Raw genomic sequence first — 18658 nt, forward strand, 5'->3', positions numbered from 1 at the left:
AGAACAAAGCTCAATAAGGAACACTAAAGCTAATAATGTAAACTGCCTTGACATCTAGGAATGAAGTCCATGCTACTGAGCTAATAGACCAATTTGCTCTTCCTGTTCTAACTTACAGCATTAGAGTGATTGACTGTCCCAAACAGCATTGGATCAATTGGACAAGAAAACAAGAGAAATGCTTCACGGTTCTCAAATGATAATATAGAAACCAATGCATACCAAGATTTTGCATCACTCACTCTAAATAAGGTATGGGCCTTCTCAAAACTGACTACATGTATAGGTCTGCAGTTGTGGAAATGCATATACATTTGCTGACTCCACATAAGATCTTAATATAGTGAATGTTTAAAAGCATGACACGAAGAAGTCGAAGTTGACATTATTGCTTAGTTTTGCGGAAAGATTTCAGAACAGCATAGGACTGGAAATCATACAAGAAGTAGAGAAGAATAAAACAGCAACTGAAGGTGCCAAAAATAAAAGAAAGAATATAAGGAAAAGTATCAGAAGGAAGGGGAAAGAAAATTGGAAAGTCCGAAGTCCGCAAGTATAGAAAACTTGTAAAAAATACATGTTGACCAAGATTTGAAGCAGGAATAGCTAAAGAAAGGTGAATTTAAACCAAAAGATGAAAGTCTGATAATGGCAGGCAGCACAGTTTACTAAACATTGTACATATTAGTTTACGAAGTCTATAGAAAAAGTGGGAGAAACTTGCCAATGCAGGTTTTGTAAGACAAGTGGAAACAGTTGTACATCTCATTGATGGATATGACACTCTCATAGTTGAGGGTCTGCACACTGAAAGGCACAATAATTTGGCAACAATGTTAAAGATAGGGTTGTACAAACACTAGAATATAGAAGTAGCCGAGTAGTATTGGAAGCATAAAACACAAAGCGTTATCAACAATGATGAAATTCCAGTCACATAGGATCCTTCAACAACAACAGTTCTAAAATAAATGCAAGAAAGCAGATTTACTATTATTCTTCCTGTATACTAGAACAAAGGAAAAATGTCTAGCCAATAATAAAACTGTTAAAACAAAACAACATTAAAGCACAGCTGGCCTTTCCAGCAAAGATAAAAATACTTTTTGCCAATGAGATGAGAACCTTTAATGACTTACAAGAAGCTACTATATTCATCGAAAACAACAACATAGTGTCTATCCCAGAAGAAATGGAATGGATGGTCCCTGTCCTTAAAAGAATAAAAGAAACAAATCCTTGGACTTACGTTAGAAAGAAGAAACAAAAAAACTGATTCCAAGATATCTGTCCCAAAAAAATAACTCTTACAACTATATCTCTCAAAGTATCAACTGATATGGTACATCACTTGTCATCTGTCTTTATTTAAAAAAAAGGAGGGTTTCTTAAACAACTGAGAAACAGTAATGATTTATTCAGAATGTTAAAAGAGACCAGTAATTCCTCACAAACAAAGGCAGGTCAAGATGGGTTACTATTTACATTATATATAAGCCAAACAAAACAGCATATAATACAAACATAGCAGATTCTGTTCCCTTACTTGAACTCAATGAATACTTATCTTGTTCATTTTTCATTGATTTTACTTATAATAATTTAAGTAATTAATTAACTAATTCAATGAGGTACCATTCATCAGAGTTCAGACTCAAATGTAACAAATTAACATCATATATAATAGCAATAACAGTACAGTGTTTTGAAAAAAAAATGCTGTCATGGACACTAATGCATTCTTCAGTTAAAATATGATTTTGAAATGTCATGTATATCCTGGTTAAGTAATAGTAGCAAGTTCTTAGTACAAATGTCATCATGATTCTGTCTAAATATAGTTAAAATCAATTATGACAGGTATAGCTACGAGTGCTGTTTGATCAATCTTGATATGGTGTGAGTGGATGCAGCCGTGTCTGGCAGCTAGTACAAATGTCATTATTATTTTGACTAAACATAGTTAATATAAATTATGGCAAGTATCATATCTTCAAGTGCTGTTTGATTAAGCCTGACATGGTGTGTGAGGATTCAGCTGTGTCTGGCAGCTGTTGTATGTTGCCGTTTTCATCTCTGGGAAGCTGTGGGTTGCGGCTTGTGATGGAGGCTTACGTATTAGGAAGAGACATTTGGTGTTTTAGCCTGGATCCAGAGGAAGGGGGTGGACAAAACTGCAATTTGGAATATTTTGGCAGAGAATAGTTCATTTATACATCTGCTGAGTGAGTGGTGGGAAGGCTGGAAGTATGTGTTATCGCTTGTTGTGGCGGCTTGTTGGGAGGTTTTTTTTTTATTTGTTTGCTCTTCGTTCTTTTCCTGGCTACTGCCTCGCTGAAAAGGAGGGAATTTAGGCTTGAAGCTGCAGTGAAGTGAAGCTTTGCTTCAGGTGCATCATGAGCCTCTGGTATGCAGTACACAGACACACTAACAGAAACAGATGGTCCAAGATTGCTATGGTCACGGAGACAGAGTGACGATAATGCTTAATGGCTCTGAGAGCTTCCTAGATAATTCTTGGCAATATATATAATAAAAGGGCAGTTTTAAACCACATGTACACATACTGATGGTCTCCCAACACTTCATTTAGCTCATTAAGTTGATTCTTGATGAAAAAAATAAATACATAAATAACAATAAGTGCAATGTTATATTTAAAATGTATTTTGGTCCAAACACATTACGGACTTACATAAGAGTGGAAGTCTGACTTATTGTGAAAGACTAAGAGCATTTGGTCTTGTGCAGTACTCTTTGCAGTGGTCTGGGAGGTGAGCTTGCTTGGACGTGTTGGGCATATGGGGATAGCTGATTCTAGGAGTGTTTGGGGTTGCTGGGAAGTGCTAGAGAGTCATCAGATTTCCTTCATGGAAATATCTGTGGAAATGAAAGGTGTGTTGAGTGGTTCACTGGCAGAGTGGCCACTGCATGGAACAGGCTGGTAAAATGGAACAGGACAAATATTGGTTTGGATGTTTTAAGAACAGCCTGGAACACACCACATGAACTAGTGAATGGTATTCTGGCAAAACTGGATGGGCATTGTTGCCCGTGCTTGAAGTACTGATATATGTGTATATAAGGATGTAAATATGCTTATAATAAATAAGAAGCTAGAATGGTCTCATAATTTAAAGTTTATGGACTGTATAAACATGCTCGAAAGGAGCTAATAGTAAGAATAAGCATTACGGCTTGTGGTCTCTCAAATAACTAAGCGACAGCCAAAAAAGAAAAAACACAATAGTTATGTAATGTATGATTTTAGTAAATCTACACATAAAATATATAATCATCATGTAAGATGAAGCAGTCTGCTGAATTTAGATATTAAAGACAGGTTTTAATAACATGGGCTTGTGTATAATAACACTATTGTCTTCATTTGTCATAAATGACATACACTACATTGAACATCAGGGGGAAGCATGATGATTTTCTTTTATAAGTAAATGTGCATAACAAGTCATGTAATTGCTTTCACTTGAATTGTAGTTTTTATAACCCATCTTGACCATACATGATACTTAAGCGGATACCAAGGTAACTAATGTTTTATACATGACATCAAACTGACAAAGTTGTTCAAGAGAAACAATAGAAACCTGAACTTGAAATGTCACAGAATGTAACAATCATATTCTGAACAAATTGTATTAACTTGACAATAGACATTCAGATTAATAACATGGGCTTGTGTATAATAACACTACTGTTTTAACGTGTCATAAATGACATACACTATATTCAACATCAAGGGGAAGCATGATAATTTTCTCATATAAGTAAATGTGCATAACAAGTCATATAATTGCTTTAACTTGAATTGTGGTTTTGTAACCCATCTTGACCATACATAATACTTAAGCTGTTACCCAGGTAACTAATGTTTTATACATGACATCAAACTGACAAAGTTGTTCAAGGGAAACAACAAAAACCTGAACTAGGAATGTCACAGAATGTGACAATCACATTCTGAACAAATAGTATTAAATCGAATGTAACAATCATATTCTGAACAAATAGTATTAAACTGACAATAATCATTTAGCCTTTGCTGATTATACAAAATAGAATGTTGCCATTTAAATCTAAAAACTTTCAGGATATGCCATAAAATGACAATTTATGAATATGGAACGGGAACTTCTAATCATTAATCGCGGTAAGTGAATTTGTTGTTTTTAACCTATAATTTCACTCATTTTATAATAAGAAATGACAGATATGAAAATCCTTATGTGTAGGAAATGGGGGGATGCACTGATAATTAAAATGCACTAACTTTCATCAATGTTCACATAAAACAAACTTGATGCTTTAAGTAAGATAGCAACAAACAAAGTGATTACTTAAATGCTGGCAAGCAATGAATTATAACTTCTGATATATCCAGTAAAATACATTGTATTATAAACATTAGGTATAAATATTATTACCATCTATTTATATTAAGTAATAAGTTTTGAAAGACTTCATCAATAAGGGTGAATATGTTAAATAACTGTGTGGTATAATCTTTACTGAGGTTTTATATATGATACATTCTACTTTATTATGATTGAATTGCTTGTCATCTATCTTTCATGTAAATATTAATTGTTTATATAGTAGGTAAACATTGATATTGTATTAGAATTATGTTTACTCTGCAATAGTACTACATCTGTTCAAAATAATATAAATATTGCTTTTCCTATTACAAATATTCTCCATATGATAATTCAATTTTTGGAGCTCAGGTGTTCTGGATTGTCAAAGTATGAGTAATAATCTGATGGACTTAGGTTTATATATCAGATTAGGAATGATTTTCATTCCATGGCTAGTGCGCATCTTAGTTTTGTCAACATTTATCAATTTAAATTTGTTATATCACAAAAACATTTTTAGTATGCCTGACCAAAACATTACTTTATTGGTAAACACGCAAAGTATAAAACTGATAATTTCCTTTAAAAGCTCAAACATATGCTTTATAGTTATCAGAGGAAAATGTTTAATAGATACAATAAAACAAAAAATACATAGTCTAAATAACCTAAGATGGATTTAACTTTATTATCTTTAAATACCAATGGCTTAAACAATCCTAGCAAGAGATCAAATCTACTGAAATATTTAAAACTGAACAAAGCGCAAATAGTCTTCCTTCAAGAAACTCATTTCAAAACAAATGACAGTTACAAATGGAATCATAAGGAATATATGATATTGGCACAATCTACTTATAAGACAAAGACAAAAGGGGTAACAATTTTATGGAAAACAAATGTGATTAACCCAGAAATCATTTATAAGTGTGAAGATAAAAAAAGGCTTTATGGCATTAGTAATAGTTAAATATAATAACAGAATATGGACCCCAGCCAATCTATACTGGTTCCCAGGGATTGGAACAGGAACTGTTAAAAACAACTTGGATTTCATTTCCAATAATTATAAAGACAACTTAATATTAGGATGAGATTTTAACTGTATATTTGATATTTCAGAATCTACAAATAAAAGCTAGCTGAATACATCTGCTGTATCAAAAGCTTTAAACAAGTAGGTAGAATCATTTCATCTTGTAGATACTTTCAAATTTAAAGAAGATAAATCTTTGTTGTTTTCCCATCAAGATCACAGATTTGGTACCCAAACTAGAATAGATAAATATTTGCTGCCCATGACTTACAATCTAAACTCATTAATTTCTCGATCACTCCCTGCCCCTTTTCAGACCACAATTTATTGATACTAAAACTTCAAAATGGATACAAACCATTAATCTTTATCTCCAGAGTTCCAGCATATATAACTAAAATTAAAGAGTTCCAACCCTGGTTATTATCTGAATTACAGTTCTTCTTAGATGTTAATTACACCACAGAGATAAATAAAATAATGATATGGGACTCATTAACAGCTTACATATATGGTAAAACCCTAACTAAGTATACAAAACATCAGAGAATGGGATTCTGAATTATTAGATCTGCAATCCAAACATTTGTCAGTAAAAGCTGAAAAAAATCAAAATCATTTGGAGATGAAAAAAAAAAGTAGAAGTATTAAACAATAAACACAATGAAATTCTAACACATAAAACTAGTTTAGCTTTAGAAAAACTAAAGATTAATACCTTGGGCACTTCACCCAAATATCCACATAATTTATCCCCAAGAATCAAAATACAATCAAAAGCGAATAACATTAAAAGTATCTTTCATGAAAAGAAAGGAGAAAATGTCTCGGATATAAGTGACATTCTCGATGCCTATAGAAATCACTATATGGAACATTTCCAAAAAGAAAATATACATATTGATCAATTAAATTTAGATAAAAAATGTTCTAATATAAAAAAATCAGAAAAATTAAAACTAGATCTGCAAGCACCCATATCCTACAAAGAAATTATAGATACAATAAAAGAGGGCAAAAATAATAAAGTTCCAGGTGTAGATGGCATAATTATGGAAATATATAAACTTTTTCCTTCAAAGATACTATCCCTCTTCCATAAACTCTATTAGAAATTCAGTCACAAGCTTTAATACCACCCTCTTGGAGATATTCCTTAATCACACCAATCCTAAAGGAAAACAAATCCACAAACCTCTGCTCATATAAACCTATATCATTATTAAATAATGACTGTAAGATATTTATGACAATATTAACTAACAGAATGAAAATACCACTATCCAAAACAATAAATAATGATCAAACTGGATTTATATATCATAGACACACACATGACAATATTAAAAGGATAATTTCTCTTGTAGATTATGTTAATAAAGAAAATAAAGAAACACTCATAATTGGCTTAGATATAGAGAAAGTCTTTGAATCCCTAAATTGGGGCTATTTATTCAAAATCCTAATGGTATTTGAATTTCCTGCATCCTTTGTTCATCTCCTAAAGAATATATATATATATATATATATATATATATATATATATATATATATATATATACATATATATATATATATATATATATATATATATATGTATATATATATATATATATATATATATATATATACAAATAATTTACTGTATGTCAAGTTAGGTCCTTTTACCTCTGAATCTATACATATAATAAAAGGCACTAAACAAGGATGCCCCATGTCACCAATTCTATTTGCTCTGGCTACTGAAATATTGGCATATTCAATTTATAACAATATAAAAATCAAAGGAATAGATGTTTATGAACAATACAATTCGAAAGTAATCCTATTTGTTGATGACATATTATTAACATTATCTAATACAAAAGAGACATTAGAAAAATTATGTATATTAATTGACAAATTTTACATGACTTCAGGACACCATTTCAATAAATCAAAATCAATTTTTTTATTTTTAATAAAAAAAAGAACTGCAGACTAAGGGGGAATCACATGATAGGGAAACAAGTATCTACCTTAAAATATCTAGGAATTGAGTTATGCAAGGATAATAATGAAATAGTCTCAAAAAATACAATAATATCATCAATGCAATTAAAATCTCTGTGGAAAAGTGGAGCAAAATAATATTAACATTTGAAGATAGACTACCATTAATAAAAATGGTTTTACTACCCAAAATCCTATATATAGCTTTGGCAATACAACTGTTACCAGAAAGGAATATACTTAAAGAAATAACCTCATGCCTAATAAATTTTCTATGGTTTCCCAAAAGAAATAGAATAACTTCAATACATCATATCAGACCATGGAAACAGGGAGGATTAAACTTTCCTGATATAGAAACATATATAAAAGCATCAATATCTAAAACATTCTGAGATTGGATAAGTACAAATTACTCTGGAAATTGGAAAGAATTACTAACTGTAATATCAATAAATGAATTTGATTTACAAAAAAATTTCAAATAGATAAAAACAATTTACCATGGCAGATATTGTGTATTAGTATGCAATATAACATAACTAAGCCCACTAAAACTTGTATGATTATTATATTGACTCATTTAGGAAAATGATTAATGCAGATATAGATTTAAGACTTGCTTTGATCTTTTAACACCATTTATAGTCACAAAGAACTTTCCACATAAAATATATAGAGAAATTATTAATTCCTGGGAACAGAAATGATTTGTTTGTTGGCTCCAATGTATCAAAGAACTAAAAGTTTTAGATATGCAAGTAATAAAAACAACATACAAAATTCCACAACAGGACTGGCTAACTTTACAGAGTATTCTGTCATATTCACAAGATTTAAGTAGAATAATTAACAATTCTTCATTTAAAGAAATACCTACATTTACAAAATACATATATGAAATCATATGTAATGACATTGACATGGGAAATAGTATTTCAAAATTTTACAAAATATTGATAAACTATAAAACAACACCCAAAACCTCATATTGGAAATATATAACAAAATGACACTCAATGCAGTTAACTGAAGATATTAAAACAAATATCTTATTATCGATACAATATACATCCTTTACACAATACTGGAAAGTTTTTATTTGGAAATGCTTGCACAGAGCAGTCTTAACCCCAGACAGAATCAGTAAAATGAGATCTTCCATAAAAGGAATATGTTGGAGATGTGAACAAGTACGCAATGCAGATTGGAACCACATTTTCTTTGATTGTGTTAAAATTAAGCCATTCTGGAATCATATTAATAACTTTCTACAAGCTTTATTTAATGAATAATTTAATTTAACTAAAGCTCTTGTATTATTAAATGTGAATGAAGGTCCTCATTTGAATAGGTCAAACATGTATCTGGTATGGACTGTACTTGCAATTTCAAGGGAGTGTATAACAAGAAGATGGAATACAAACACAATAGCAATTTTGGAAGACTTCTAGAGCCTACTGAAGACCACACCATTATTGGAAATGAAAATTAAAGAACTAAGAATTTAGCCAAAGTCATTTATCAATAACCCTTGGGGAAAAGTCTTATCATTGATTGACACTATACAATAATTGATCAGACACTCTGATAATGGATTGGACATACTTATAAAGTAACTGTATACATTAAGATGTGTTATAGTGTCAGGCTAATGTAAATAGTGTACATAGTTATTTAAGATGTTATGTATAAATACTATGGAATTCATTCAAATGTATTTGAAAAATAAAAAAGTTTTGAGGAAAAAAAATAAATCAAAGAATTTCTGAGTAAACTTCTTATCCACTGGACAGCGCAGTGGTGCAGTGGTAGCATTGTTGCCTCGCAGCAAGAAGTTCTCTGGTTTAATTCTTGGCTGGAGTGCCTTCTTTGCGGAGTCTGCATGTTTTGCATTTGTGTGTGTTTTCTCTGGGTGCTCTAGTTTCCTCCCACATTTAAAAGACATGTATCTAGAGAATTTATCCCCAGGCCTCTGCTGAAAATTGGCTTTGTTCCAAGTCAGAATTTCCCAGTAAACAAATGTTAAATAAAAATAATGGTGAATTCTATATAATTCAGCACTTGGTACTAAAAACGAAATATGAATCACTTTCTCCCACTCTCAAAGGCATCTTTAATTTAACCCTAACATCCAAGACTATCCTTCTGCAGTTAAAACGTGCCACTACCATCCATGTACCTAAGGTTTCCACCACTAAAACAGCAGGCAACTTTATCCTGGAGCTAATATTGACCCAGTTGTAACACTTCTGGAAAAACACATATATGACCAAATGTTAAATACCTTAGTGTGGTTTCCTTTCTGATAGATATCATGGCGTTAGATACAAGTACTGCTGCCATCTTTTCACTCACAAATGACATTTATTTTAATATGGAAAAAGGCAAACTCACTGGAGCCATATTCATAGATCTGAAAAAGAACTTTTGAGTGTGTATATTATGACATTCTAATTAAAACAGAAAATCTGTAGAGTCTCTGAACATGTATGCCCTTATTTACTATTAATCTTCATAACAAAACTTATATGACTTTTACTAATTCACAAATAACTAAGTCTGGATCATCTCATACTGGTGTTGCACACAGCTTTTTCTTAGTCTACAGCTATTCTTCTTCTTTATTAATGATCTGCCCTTGCTGTTTACTTTATACTGATGAAAAAGTCATCACTAGATCATGAAATTCTTCAACTAAAGTCAACAAGGCCTTTCAAAATCTTTGAAAACTTATGAACCTGGTTTTCTTATCACAAAGAAACTGACAGTTATGCTGCTTGGAACCAATTTTTTCATAAGCTAGTTCATTCAATACATATTATACAGTGACAGGTCATTAACATTCATAGATTCATAGGTTCATAGGTTGATACTAGGCTATCTGCCCTAGGGCATTTATAAGCCTAGCCAGAGTGTGTTTGGCTTTCGCCACCCTTTTAGATTAGTTGACTGTGCCTCTGTATAGTAGGTCACAGAAGGTAGCCCTTTTAAGGTTAGTTTACTGTACCTCTGTCAAGCAGGGACACAGAAGAGATCCCAGGGGTAAACTTATGATCTCCCATCCACTCATCAAGATTTCTCTTGAAGAGGTTCAGTCAGGGGCTCTGCCTAACATGGATTGGGATTTTGTTCCAGAGTGAGGGGAGCCTCTGGGATATGAATCTGTCCCTCCAGCATGTCCTATTTATTTCTGTGCTGAGGTTCAAGTCTCTGGAGTGTGTAGCTGTAAGGGATTTGGATTTCCTGAGGTGAAGCATGTCCATTAATTCTGGGTTGGACATGGCTTTATATGTCAGACACAGATCGCCTCTGAGTAGGCGGTACACAACTGAGTAGAGCTGGAGTTTCTTTAGCCAAACTTCATAGAGCATCTGTTCGAGCCCCTTGATCCTCTTGGTGAGGTACTTTTGGGGTCTTTCCAGTTGCTGCAGGTGTCAGGTAAGGAACATCCCAAATGGGGCATTGTATTCAATTATGGGCCTGATAAGTGATGAGTAGAAGGGCACAATGACCTCTCTTGATCTAGATGTGAATCCTTTCATGATAAGGTGGGCTATATAGAAGGTCTTTCTAACCACTTTGGCAACGTGATTGTCAAAGGAGAGATTGCTATCTACTTGGGTCCCCAAGTCCTTAATTACTTCTTCCGTACTTAATGGATTACCACCTATGTGGTAATTTGTGGGCACTTTGTTTTTCCCAAAGGGGATGACTATGCACTTTTTGGCATTTAGCTTTAGGCCATGGCTCTGGCACTAGTTATCCATCTCTGTGAGACCCTTTTGGAGGATGCTTGTGTCAGCCGGAGAGTCGAATACGGCACCCAGTTTGCAGTCATCTGTGAACTTGGTCAGCCATAGTCCACCCGTGTTAGCCTGTACCTCGGAGAAATATATATATATATATATATATATATATATATATATATATATATGTATATTCAAAAATGTGCATGCTGATTGGTTAGCCCGACTATCATGCCCATTGTAAATCAAGCATATATCAATAGAAAAAAAGTCCTTTTGTTAATATATGCCAAGGCATTGCAGTTATCTTGAGCTAAGAGGTTGAGAGGTAGGTATGCAGGGAAATCAGATGCGTTATACAAAATTAAAGAAACATACCTGATTTTTCTTGTATTTTTGCCCTCTTTCATACCTCTAAACTCTTTGAATTTCGCAGTTCCTTTTTCAAAAAAAAAAAAAAAAAGAAGAAGAAGCAATGGAGATGGAGATCTTCCTATCTCCATTGCTTCCTTTCCAAAGCACTGATGCACTGTGTAAGGTTGGGAACACAAGTCCCATACGCATGCACAGTACATCAACAGAGCCACATGTTACGGAAACAATGCAGAAGAACACCATAGAGCAGTTATACAAAGATATTATGTAAGAAAAGTAAGTATTTTAGTCTTAAATAATGTCATATAATGACAATAACCAACTCCTGGATGTGATATATTGAAAATTTACCCATGGTTGCCTTTGTTTAATCACTCAGGCTTCACCATCATGATTTAACCATTCCAACCCTGGGTAAATCTTCAATATACCACACCCAGTCATTTGTTATTGCTATATGATACCCCCCAACACACACCTCCAGTGCTTTCTCAGTTTAAGATTGCCTACAAAATTTCACATCTTCTAATAAAGAATGTCAGTCAGGCCATAGCCATAAATGTATTGCTTTATAAACTAGAATACTCCCTCCCAATCATTGCTTTTTAATCATACTAAGTAAGCCTGACAATTAGCACAATGTAATAAGGCTATGAGGTGTTATTGAGCTATTTTCTTTGGTAAAGAGTTTGATTTCTTTAGCCTTCATTTGCCTACTGTGTAAACTTGAGCAAGTCACTTAACTGGACAGTGCTTTGGAGGAACTGGGGATTAGGAATCAGGTCCTTAATGGCCTTCTGGACTAAATGCCTAGCAACTACCTATGAATCTATCTCAAAATATATATATCTGTCAGATTAATTTACGTTATCCCTTACAATGAGCACCATTGCTAAACCATTAACATGTTTAAATAAGTCCTAGTTCAAGCAAGGGTAAGCTTATTTCTTTCCATTTCCACTTTTAACTGACAAATGACAATGATCCCCCATAAAAAATGCTGCACTTTTGAAGTAACTCATACTCCCTCAAGATGGCAATATCTTAGAGAGAGCTCCCTAAAGTCTTGCTATCACAGAAGAGTCCTTTTCCAAACTGTCTCCTGCAACCTGGAGCTAGATTGACATCAGCTACTTAAAACCTTAGAAAATTACTCAAAAATAATCTTAGAGTTTATGGCACCTAGTTAATTGCAATGTTACCCCAACTCCTTCTCCTCTTCAAACTTACTCACTGATCTCCTGTACAGTTTCATTGGATTGAAACAAATGCCGTAACACTAATTTGTATGTATAGACATTTAAATGCTCTCTTCTATGCTTCTATTATTGCTTACCAATGGTTTCTATCTAACTACATCACAACTAAGAATGGGATTCTATTTGTCTCACCATCCCACCTCCACTAACTGCTACATCTACTTTAGCTATAAAATATTCTTACAAATCTCATTATCTACCCACCCATTTTTACCTTTGTAATGGTCTTACTAACATGTGACTTTCCGTCTTTTCCTCTATATGCTTTTCTAGTAGATCATTTTGAACTCTTACTGCTAACAATTTGCCTTCTGATAGTTATTATGTTTATTAAACTTTAATACTAGACAATGTGGTATTTCAGCATACTGACACTGTTTTGCAGTCTGCCTCATTGGTACACATTTTCTGCAATTTGTTTTTAGATGTTTTGACATATTCTGTTATTTATTGCTATATTATTTTTTTAGTCTTGCAATGATTGCCTACTAAGTGTAGGTCATGCCTGAGAAGGGTCCATGAACCAGTGTCCTTACCTTGCTAACAAATATAAAAAAGTAAATAAAAAAGTAAGCATTTAAGTAGGTAAATTAATAAGTAAATAAATCGATACTTAAAATAATTATCAGCAAGAATCAATATGTAATCTACCTTAATCTTCACTTTCATCTGGTGATCATTTGCTGAAAGTCTTTTAGAGGAGTGTGTAGAACAATAGTGAAAAGGCATGAATTTGAAGCCCTGCTACTGCAACTAAGCAGAGATATAATAAGAGCAGCAGTTTGAATCCAACCAGTAGTCATAACGACTGTTCACTTTCTGGAGGTACATTTGGATGCATGTTGAGCCAAATTTTACAGACCAAATTTATACAGCTAACAATTTGTTTTCTAATAATTATTGTGATTTTTTTAAAGTTTAATACTATGCAGTATAGGATTTCTACATTTTGACACTGATCTACAATCTTCCTTTATGGCACACATTTTCTATAATTTGTTGATAGATGTATTCTAGAACTATTGTATGCATTCTGTTTGTTGCTTATTGTTATGTTATTTTCAGTGGCAGCTGGTGACTTCAAATCAAACAGGGGCTGCAGGAGACAGCCAGATGGGTGGGGCCAATTGGAAGGGGTGTGGCCAACTAGAAAGGGGTGTGGCTGTGCTAAAAACGCAAAAACTGGGACTTTAATTAAATACGCTGCCCTGGATGCCACTGTCAAACCATAATTATGAGAGTCCAATCAAGACAAAATGAATTTCAGAAAAAAAATATTTCAATGCATTGCCTACATGACAGCTTACTTAATATCTAGATGAAAACAAAAAAGGTTGTGAGACATGAAAAAATAAATTACTTTTTAAATACATTACTGGGATTCTAGTCTAAATAAAGTGTAAAAAACAAGCAGCACTCAACTCAAACCACTTCTCCTTGCACAGCAATTCTAATTATAATTTATATTCAGCTTTATAAAAGTACCAAGTAACATGCTGAAAGTAGCAATCTCTGTGATACCCCCACTTGTAAAAATGTTTCTTATCCAAAAAAGACCTGCTGCCTGATAACAGCTATCTACTTGATGTATGGGGAAAACATGATAAAAGTAAAAAAATTAAAAGCAAACAAGAAAGACGCACAAGATAAATTGCTTAAATGATTACTGCACAGGTTATGGACCACACATGATGTATTGGCATTCTATTTAGTTTATGGGTAAAGCCTGCAAAGTTGACTGCAAGTCATTGAGCTTCTGAAAATACTGTAATCATGTCCTTTATTACAAACACTGTCATATGCATTTCAATACCTAAGGCTTATATGCTATCTAGTTATGTAAATATTCTCTGCATGGCATCAACAAAAAGGCTTTCAATGTTGGTAATTCTTTAACAGTATGCTTATTAAAGCTTACTTGCATCTTATAGCCTCAGACAAGCTTACCTGATGGTCATTAAAGCATTGCTACTTAAACACAGAGCAACAGACACTACAATGATATGCATTTTCTGAATAAGAAGAAGCATACATCAACAGTATAAAAATATGACAGAAAACCAGAACATTCTGCAAAATCAAGGACAGATGAAAAGCCACTGTAGTACTTATGTCTACCTTGGATGGGGGGATATGCTGCATATCTACACTGCATAACTGCTCCTTGCCTTGCTTGGACACATCCAGAGTCACTACGTGGGGGATTGGGATGCGCCAAGTATGTCACAATTTGAAATGTCTCTGGTTGACGGCAATATACCTCGCAGCTTCAGAGCAAGAAATCTGGACAAAGCCATAAACCAAAGTGGGACAAAGGCCCAAAAATAAGGACAATTTTTAAATATTGCTCTTATAAAGTTAGAAAAATAATAGACTAGTAGGTCTTGCATTAGTATGAATTTTCTGAAGGGTATGAAATCTGAAATTCAAATCTCTGTCATTATTTTCTAACTTCAATATTTAATGATTTGCCACAAATTTGCCAGAAAACAACAATTTTATGAAAAACAGACCAAAAATGTGATGCAAAAATATAAAATAGCCACACAATACAGCTGTGAACCTGTCAAAGAATGGACACTTTTTTAATATTAGTACTGCTAACTTGAGCAGCTGACAAAATAAGAGAATCTACATGCATTTCTGAAATTAAAAGTAGTCTATAGCTCTGATCATTACCGTTATTTATTAATTGCAAACCCTTCACGTTTTCTTCCAAATTTGCCATTTTGTGGAGGGATTATTAGGGGGGAGAGCAACATTTTGTGCCAAAATCAGGGACAGTTGAGAGGTTTGGATATACCTAATTCTATAAAGTGATGTATTTGCTTGTATCTCTCATTCTTTTAACGCAGTAAATCTGGACAAGGCCAAATATATTGGGGGAACATACAAATAGTAAAAATTGCTCTTGTATAAACTTAGTTGACAGAACAACAGGTCTTGCTTTAGCATGCATTTTTCTGAAGAGTATGAAGTCTGAAACTCAATGTCTGTCATTATTTAGTGACTTCATTCCTAAATGATTTGCCAGAAAACCACAAATTTTATGAGGAACAAACCAAAAATAAGAAGCAAAAATCTATTCATTCTGCAAAAATCTAGATAGTTAAGAGGTATAGTTCAGCCGGGGCTGTCTGAGTTTGCTGCCCTTCCCCCCTCACAAAATCATGGTCAAATGGGCCCCCCGCAACTATTCCAATATCCCATTACTTTGGCTATTTTGACCAATTTACCATAAACACTGTATTGTGCATTCTGCTTTACTTGTACGATGATTTGGATTTCATTTAAAAGTTTTATTTTGCATTTTACAGCACAAACACTAATAGACATCCGCTAAACAAAGCAATGCAGTCTCAGAAAAAAATAGACTTAGCATTAAAACTTATCTGCCCTTGAAACTCACATTCATTGAAACAGTATTGAAACCCACATTCAAAGAAAATACATCTGGCCAGTGGCAGATAAAGATTAACTTTGGGCTGTTTTCAAATCATAGGCCCCTTGCACAGGAAACATACATATGTTCTTTGATACACCTTCCTGATTGTATTAAATTATATTCCTTGTATAATACACTACAGCTGTTAGAGGGCATTTTACATTTATTGTTTTGAACATTTTTTCAGTAAACAATGAAACAAAATGCATGCACCAGTAATGAAAAAACTGCCCAGTTCAGAACATTTTCACCATAAAAGTCTACTCAAACTTCTACAATCCACCAGTATCAGTAAATATGCACACTTTCTGCAGAAGTAAAAGTCATCTACATAATTCCACATTCATGAGATCTGTAACTAATGAAGAGGTTGGTGCTAGCAAACAACTTTATGTGTCATTGTTTCATCTACAAATGAAGTGCCTGTTGTCGTTGAGGAATAAATTGCCTATGTTACATTAAAAAATGATAAGCTAGTAATATTGCAATATGGAATGGATGGCAAACTGATAACAGGTTCATTGTTACTAGGTATCTTTGCCAAAGACGAGGTTCTCAGGACTGCAGTATCCACCCCCTTTAAAAGCACAACACGATATAGTATCAGCAATGCATCTATATACTGTGGGAGTAGAACCCACATCCTTCTGCATCAAAAGCAAGTACACTACCTGTTGTCCTATTAACAATGCAAACAGACTGAACATAAGCAACATTAAACTTCTCTTCAAGCTCTCTGCTTCTTATAAAATCCACTCGGCACTCAACTGTATCTCTCAACTTTGAAGCACAAGAAATCTGGAAAAAGCCAAAATTTATTGGAGGGGGGACAAACGCCCCAAAACTAGGGACATATTTTAAACATTGCTTGTTTAATCTTGGAAAGTTACTAGAATAAAATGCTGCACTACTACCATGCATTTCACTGCCAAGTCTTGAACCCAGGACCCTGCGCACTACGGTCAGAACATCATACCACCATGCCAAATCAGCTGTTTCTTGAACGACAGGTAGACTGAAACTTAAATGCCTATCATTTAGTGAATTCAGTTCTCAATGTAGCTCTCAACCTCTTAGCACAAAACACCTAGACAAAGCCAATAGTGGGGGAATACAGATCCCAAACATATTCAGTGAATTCAGTTCTCACCATAGCTTTCAACCTCTTAGCACAAAAAACCTGGTCAAAGCCAATAACGGGGGAATACAGCCCCAAAAATAGGGACAAATTTCAAATATTGATTTTTATAAACAGAAAATTGCTAGAATAAAAGATTTTGTGTTACCATGCACTTTCTGAAGAATATGAAGTCTGAAATTCAAATGCTTGTCATTATTTAGTGAATTCAAAATCCAGAAAACCACAAATTTTAGAAGAACAAAAAAATTAGGCAAATATTTCACAAGTGGTGGTGGGTAGGGAATTCAAGCTCTTGTTTTCTCCTCCCTCCTGCCAAGGTGCAGGGTTTGAGTCTAGCCACCAGGTATATTTCCTGAGTTCTCTCTGGTCACCAGGTATATTTAACTGGGGCATTTCACACACACACACATACACACACACACACACACACACACACACACACACACACACACACACACACACACACACACACACACACACACACACACACACACACACACACTAGCAAGTCAATTGATAAAAAAACCCTAGCTCCAAAGTTAAAGTCCATTGATAGCTCCATTACTGCAAAGTTCCTCCAGCTGCACTAAAAAGCCAGCAAGAGCAACCCAGCCTGCAGACGTTGCAGTCCGATCCCCTTCCAGTCTATGCAGTTGTAACTGCATAGTCTTCTGGGATCTCTGCTGTCTTCCTAATCTGGACTGTCTCACCAGCAGTCCTCATTCTGTGCGCATGCTTGCTCTGGACTGGTTCACCAGCAGTCCAGGAAATGCCGCAAGTGCGCATGCACAAAGTTCCGGGACTCGAGCTTGTTTTTCTTTTATTTTCTTTTTCTTTCTTTTCTTACAGCTGTGGGGCTGCAGTCCTGCAATCCAATAGCACGAGCTGCCCCTGGTTATTTTTGTTTCATTCTTGTAATGATTGCCTTTCTGTGTTAATGTTACATAACCTGCCCTGAAGTGTTTTGAATTTGGAATTGGTATATGAAGTAAAAAATTAAGTGACTTAGAGTAGGTATACGTTCAGGGTGTTCATTTGTTTTTATATGTATTTCTCTGTGTATCTGTATGCATGATGAGTTTGATGAAATGAGGATCAGAGAGGTTACATTCAATGCTATATGATCTAGAAAGGTGGGATGTGGGTCATAATAGTTGATTGTTCTCTTCCAGAACATAATGATTTCACTGGGTCATAAACACTTACCCTATACTGGCCAAGTTTTAGCTAGCCCAATAAAGGCTTAGCACACAACTTTTAATTAGCAGCCCCACAGATTATT

The sequence above is a fragment of the Protopterus annectens genome, chromosome 5.part1 (assembly GCF_019279795.1).
Source record: "Protopterus annectens isolate FY-2018-M chromosome 5.part1, PAN1.0, whole genome shotgun sequence".
Lineage (NCBI taxonomy): Eukaryota > Metazoa > Chordata > Ceratodontiformes > Protopteridae > Protopterus > Protopterus annectens.